This window comes from Ipomoea nil, unplaced genomic scaffold (genome assembly GCF_001879475.1).
Source record: "Ipomoea nil cultivar Tokyo-kokei standard unplaced genomic scaffold, Asagao_1.1 scaffold1110, whole genome shotgun sequence".
In the NCBI taxonomy this organism is placed as follows: domain Eukaryota; kingdom Viridiplantae; phylum Streptophyta; class Magnoliopsida; order Solanales; family Convolvulaceae; genus Ipomoea; species Ipomoea nil.
Window position 1 is genome coordinate 302,990 of NW_017617538.1, and position 7,452 is coordinate 310,441.

A 7,452-nucleotide genomic window follows, 5' to 3' on the forward strand; every position below is an offset into this window, starting at 1 on the left:
TATCTTCTCATTCTCCAATACAAGATAACATGCATGACCAAATCATAAGGACTTTGTACAATGTTGTAATGGGGCTTAGGCAAAGGGTAGGAAATATTTGAGAAAGTAGTTAATAAAGCCTTCAAAACTAGGGGAACAAAGATTGAATTAAGTGACTCAAAATAAAGACCAAATGAACCAAATCTCTCTTGTTATTTTGATAGTTCAACTCCAACCAAATATACTATTGTTGGGTAGTTTCTGTAACATTTTTCCATGATTGGTGCAAGGTTATTATGGCCTTAATGGCCATTAAGGTGTGCTAATTGTAACAGTTGTAACGGTTACCGTTACAACTGTTACAAAGCCTATATTGATGGTTAGATAGGCTATAAAAGCTAGGTCCCCTCACTACTCAAGTACTGTCATTATCCTGACAAAATATACACCATCCTATTATACTTGAGCCAAGTGGGAGTCACTCTGCCCAAATCACTGCAGAAATCAACTAAGGCACAACTAAGGCATTCTACACCAACTACAAGGCAAATCAAGCAAACAACTATGGCTGGAGGTTAGTCTTTATTATCACATATACAATGATGTATAAGTGTATATGTGCCTTTTATTTCTTACATTTGGTATCAGAGCTTGTTTATCTCTGCCTAGTTGTTCAACTGCCTATGTTTTAGCAAAGAAAAATAGAGCAAATATTGATGCATATTCATATAATGTTGATTACATCTTTCCAGTAATTGTATACATATTTGTGAATATGCATATGAACATTTGTATATATGTTTTTGTTTTATATGAATCGAAAATCCAAATGCCGTATGTGTGCAAAAATATATGGATACATAACTGTGTATATGTACACTGTTTTGAAATTTTTTTTTAAAGAATTTTTTTTTAATGTTTTTCGAAATATAAAAAAAAAAAATTTGAACTAACCTGCCGTGTGGCTTCTCCAACTAGCCACTCGCCGACGCCATTTTCTCCGGTGACCGGCGTAGAAGACAGGTGGTGGCGGCGAAGCTGGTCTCCGACAACGTCGCTGCTTCCCTTTCTTCTTCAGGCGACGACCAGCGATGGGGCTAGGATGGCGACGGCGAAGCAGGGTTTCCAGCGGTGGCGTCATCGCTGTCTTTTTCCGGCGAACAGAGAGGCTAGCAGATCGTGGGCGGTGACACTGTCTCCGTTACACTTCCTCTGCTCTTCGGTCGCGGTCCGTTGGAGCGACTGCGGGAGACGGCGAAGGGGTGGCGGCGCTGGGTATCCGGCGACAGTGTCGAGCGGCGGCCGATCTCTCCCTCGTTCGATCCTTCGCAGCGGCTCTCCTTCTTTTCCCGATCTACAGTGGGGAGGGTTTAGGTTAGATATGATAAGGAGATGGTTGGATCGGGTTATTTTTAGGGCCTGGCCCACTCTTAAAAAAAAAAAAAAAAAACGTTGTTGGGTCTGGTGGTTTAAGTTTTTTTTTTTTTTTTTTTTTTTTTTTTTTTTTTTTTTTTTTTTTTTTTATTTGGGTTTGTCTTTGTTATGAGCCTACAAGATTGATTTTAAAGTATTGTAATCTATATTGTTTTAATATAGTTTCATTCAAATTGAATTTAAATTATATTATTTGGTATACTCATATGTTTTAAATTGCTATAATGTTTGTGTAATTTATTTGTTTAATATGAGTTTGTGTTATTGTAATGTGCATATTATGTCCAATTAGCATAATTTTAATTTATTTTAATTATGCGATTAATTATATGCCTTAGAAATGCATATTTTAGGAATTTCTTGAACTCCTTAGTACTTGGACTTTGGTAGTGCCTTTTAGGAGTTTGTTGAATTCCTTAGTATATTGGACTTTAGCATATTGCGGTTATAAAAGTACATAAGGTTTAGTACGACTACGGTAGTGCCTGAAGATTAGCACATTAAGATCAAAGGTTCACATATTGTTAAAGGTTTTTTTTTCCAAACTTTTGAAAAAACCCTTCAAAACGTTATGCTACAATATGGAAATGCATGAACCGGGGAAAATTTCTTGGGAAGAAAACTAGAATAACCAATAAGCTACTAGTTCCCTTGGAATCCTACTCTGTCTAAGGAGTTGGTATTTAACCGAGTTCATCTCGACCAACTTTCCTGGGAGTATACTTGGCAATTGCTTATCATGTTGAGTGCATAGTTTGTTTTGTTAAATCTATGCCCACAAATTTAGTTAATTAAGGAGTAGCCATAGCATCCTTAATTTAATTAAAATTGTATATCAAGTTTTTCCAAATCACATAAAGTTTAGGCATAAATTGTGATTAATTATATGTAATATGATGAAATTTAGCCCACAGACAATTTTGTTATATTTGTATGGTTAATCAGGATAAAAATACCAAACTATGATCATAATTTAGCCCACAGGCAATTATGTATCGGCATATAGTCTTTGGTAGTTTTATCGTTGAGAATAGAAATTCAACCTTGTTCCCATCCCATTTCTATTCTAAAGTTTTCTAAAGTCCCTTTTGCGTAAAAATTTAGCCCACGGGCAATTTTTATGACATTTGGATCTTTGACATGCATCATTTACATTGGTAATGTATGCGATTCAATTATTTATATGCCTCAATATTCTAATCCAAACCTTTACCTTTACAGCATCTCAATCTGTTACTCATACTGATTTGAACATCGAAGTTCCCGAACTTAGGGGCGAAAACTACAAAATTTGGAAAGAAAGGGTTCTTCTAAGTTTAGGGTGGAGAGACTTGGACTTTGCCATCCATAACGTGCAACCACCGGTCCCCACTGAAGATAGTACCCAAGATGACATTGCACTATATGAGCGATGGAATAAGTCCAATCGGCTAAGTACAATGTACATCAAGGTGAAAATATCTGATGGGATTCAGGGTTTCGTTAGTGAAAAGCATAAGGATGCCCAAGCATTGCTCAAGTCTATTGACGACCAGTTCGCCACTTCAGAAAAGGCTTTAGCAAGCACCCTCATCATGAGATTCTCCTCTCACCGTCTCACTTCCGTCAAAGGTGTGCGTGAGCACATCATGGATGTAACACCCCCGATTTTCAACAACTTTTAAAATCAATTAAAGCTTAGAAAGGGGATAAAGTCTACTCATTAAGATTAAACAAGGCGGAAGCTAACTAAACAAACCGGAAGGTGCTATGCCACACCTATAACAAACATAGGTGCACAGGCAGATACTACAACTACAGCAGTCTAACAAATCAACTACTTAGGCTCACAGGCCTCAACAACTATTAAAGGAAGAGATCAATCTATCTACAGGCCACTAGTGCGCTCTCCAAAGCTACCAAATCTGTAAAGCAACAAATAGAAATGGGACGACGCCCGATCAGCGAATAATGCAGGTAACCCACCAATACATGTGAAATATCATACATAGATAGGGTATACGTATGTAAAATCATTTGCGAAACGGAATATACATATATATGTTCAAAACCAAGAACAGAAGTCAACACAAGACTCTAAGCACTCACAACAAGATAAGGGAACACATCCCAAGACCACACGAGATACAACAACTCACAAGAACGGCTCAAGGTATAATCTACCATCACACAGTAGATTAAGACCCGACATGCATAACACAAGAGAATAAGAACACACCCAATGGCAACACATGCCTTTTTGACTACACACGTCACAAGAAGAGAAACTCACAACAACGGCTACACAAGCCTTCGTGACATCACTCATCACGAATTGATATGCCTTCCTTATGCCCGGTTCCAACCTTATATCTAGTTCCAACCATTACCTCCAAGATCCCTGTACTTCTGAGTCCAACCTTTTCCGTCTTGGGACCGTCGTCCCCCACCAACAAACCACCAATTCATAGTACACAAGGTACCGATCACACACACAGCGGCACACGCCTCCCAAGAAATACGTGAACCCGACACACAGGTCACAAACTCCATAATCACGTCATGGCCACCACGAGGACCACTGCCGTACCCTGGTGACTAGTGTCCCATACCACTAATCGTGCAATCCAGGTACAGCCACACACACCACACCACAACAAGAATCAATCAACGGATCACAACGAAGATATGAAACCATACTCAATCAAGGAATGGATCACAGTCCAACAACAACGATGAATAACACAAGTTATCATCAACCAATAGGAAAGTACAAACAACACACACGCTAGCATTTAAACACCGAACTAGCATGCTTATCAAACGGGTAAACCAAGCGTAGTTCCTAAGAACACACAAGACTCATCACGGTTCAACGAAACACAATGTTGAACACTTAGCACGATTCAAGACACCAAAACCTACATGGATTCCTACCATATAGTTCTAGACATACGAAACATCAAGAAGACGCTCAAATAGTTCCACAAAAGAACATCGGGAAGTCAAAAGACCAAATACCGAGTCAAAAGAATCACGGGGAACAAATCCCCCAACAACTAACATAGTGTGCCCGCGGGTGGGGCCACGGGTGGACCCCCACCCGTGGTTCCGCCCGCGGGAACCACATCCCACACCACATGTACCCCGCGAGTGGGGGGCGGGTGGACCCCTACCCGCGGGTACATGTCCTGTACCAAAATAATCCCTTCGCGGATTTTCAACACCAAGCTCAAATTCAAGTCCAAAACATGTCAAATCTCACCAAATACAACAAAATGACTTGAATCAAAGGAATAGCCAAACAATGGCATACAAGAACCCTAAACACAAGCTCTAGATATGCATTTTCACAAGACAATGCATAAACACTCACATTTCATAGCAAAACACATGTAGAATCCAAGAAATCATCATATAGGTAAGCAAAATAGATTTTGTAGAGCATGGGTTACCTCATTCGCTTAACATCCAAAAACCATGCCAACTTAGGTTAGGCTCAACTCATAAGCCAAACGGGAACCTGTGAATCAAACCGGATCTCCAACTAATTAACAAGAGTACTATACAAAATTAATTATGCTCATAAGGAAATTTGAACTCTAGTTCCACCCTAAATTACCCACAAGCTCAACCATCTTAGCTAGGCACCTTATTATTAACTTAATCTCAACATTAAAACACTAGAAGATAAGCTCATAACAACTCTAGTTCCACCCTAAATTACCCACAAGCTCAACCATCTTAGCTAGGCACCTTATTATTAACTTAATCTCAACATTAAAACACTAGAAGATAAGCTCATAACAAAAGGTTAAGGTAAAACTAATAATTAAACAAGGCTTAACTTAACTAACCATCCTAGGATTTGAACCTTAGCTAATTACCACCTTAAACACACGCTTACCACTACACCACTTAGCCACTTGATGATTTTAATCAACATTAAACTACTTAACCTAAACTAATCAGCAATACAAGGAAGAAGCTCACCAACTGCCATCTTCTTCTTCTTCAAGCAGACGAACCCGCGGGTAGAACGTCAAGACACCCTCTGCCCGTGCTACTGCCCGTGCATGCTCTGCCTCACGGGGACCCAAAACTCGCAGGAAAAGGAGGAGGCGCCACCCTTGCTGCGATCCGCCTCTGCCGAAGATGCCTCGCACCACCACCTCCCTGCATCACGGCCGTTGCTGCTGTCCGAAGCTCCGCCGCCGTCGACGAAAGAGAAGCGTCGAGAAGCTCCAAACACCAACCAAGCTGCTGCCGGGAACTCCGTTGCGTCGAGAGATCGCCGAGATCGCCACCACAGTCGACCGAGCTCGCCGGAGAAGACCACTACCGAGGTTGCTGCCTCGCCTACTGCTGAGCTCCACCTACACCACCTCACCCAACCGTTACAACTGCTCAGCTTCTGCCGGAACGAGGAAAAGGTGCGGACGAACAAAAGGGAGAGGAAGATGGGTGATCGGCTTGTTTGGACAGAGGAGGTGACCTCCAAGGTCTCAGGTTCACGTTGCGGCGATGGAGTAGGCAAAAGAAGAAGTCTCGGCCGTAAGATAAACTTGGAAGAGAAGTGATACAATGCACCCACACACTAGAGATGGTAGGGTTAAACAATTATTGGGTTGGGCTAAGTCTCTTGGGTCAAGAACCATACATACATATATATTTTGGGGCATACAAAATAATAACATTTATTTTTATACAACATATGTGCTTGACTAAACGTGGGTTGGGTAACTCTTTTTGGATCAAGGGTCATTTATTAGGCTTTTAGGAATAAAATCATTTTGGGCTTGGAATATTTTGTACAGAAATGTTGGTTCACAAAAATAGGTAGACCCGAGCCCGTTTTCAAATAATTAGCTATATAAATAGTTTTATTCAAATATTTACTATCGGGACTATAATTTATTTTTAGGAAAATATGGGGTGTCACAATGGAATTGCGGGACATTGTGGCTCAACTTAAGAATCTTAGGGTAGATATGTCGGATGACTTCATTGTGTACTATGCTTTGTACACCCTACCATCACCGTATGGACATTTTAAAATTTCTTATAACACACATAAGGAAAAATGGTCCATAAATGATTTAATGACCATGTGTGTTCAAGAAGAAGGAAGATTGGTGATGGAAATGGGAGAAAGTGCCATGCTGGCTACGGCACACGAGAAGTCCAAGTCTGGAAAATCTCGAGGTTCCACTTCTAAGGCTAAGGGGAAAGGAAATCTTTCACCTCAAGCAGACATAAAGAAGGTGCATAAGTGTTTCTTCTGTAAAAAGAAGGGGCACATGAAGAAAGATTGCATCAAGTACAAAAAGTGGATCGAGAAGAAAGGTATTCTATCCTCATTCGTTTGTTATGAATCTAATATGTCTGAAGTTAACACTAATACTTGGTGGATTGATTCTGGTTCAACAATCCACATTGCAAACTCTTTACAGGGAATGCAGGATCTAAGGAAGCCGGTGGGAAGTGAACGAACCATCTTATCAGGAAACAAGATGGGGTCACAAGTGGAAGCCATTGGAACATGCAAGCTTATTTTAAGTAGTGGCTTTGTTTTGATTTTGAATAAGACATTTTATGAACCAAGTTTCTCCCGAAACTTGATATCTGTTTCTAGACTTGTGCCGTTGGGTTTCTCCTTTAATTTTCGAGACAAGCATTTTGATATTTTCAATAAATCACTTGTGTTGAATATGGTACATTGTCTGATGGTCTTTATCGTTTAAATTTACAAAACAATGCCACTTATAGCTCATTGCATGTTCACTTCGGTTCCAAAAGATCAAGTGTTAGTGAGAACTCCTCTATGTTATGGCATCGGAGATTAGGTCATATCTCCCTTGAACGTATAAAGAGATTAGTAAATGATGGAGTACTTAGTACTCTTGATTATACTGATTATCAAGACTTGTATAGACTGCATTAAGGGAAAGCAGACGAACAAGTCTAAGAAAGGTGCCAAAAGGAGTTCAAGCATATTGGAAATCATACATACTGACATTTGCTGTCCAGATATGGATATGCCAGGTCAAAAGTATTTCA

The 7,452-nt window shown here is 40.1% G+C and overlaps 1 long non-coding RNA gene across 1 annotated transcript; it reads right to left on the reverse strand.

Annotated features, from left to right (window-relative positions):
* Window positions 1-3,277: 3,277 nt before the first annotated feature.
* On the reverse strand, window positions 3,278-5,955 carry LOC109183348. The gene is made up of 3 exons (XR_002054524.1): window positions 5,386-5,955; window positions 4,848-4,915; window positions 3,278-3,317 (listed from the first exon to the last, which is right to left on the reverse strand). It is a non-coding gene; the product is annotated as an uncharacterized LOC109183348 (long non-coding RNA).
* Window positions 5,956-7,452: the final 1,497 nt, after the last annotated feature.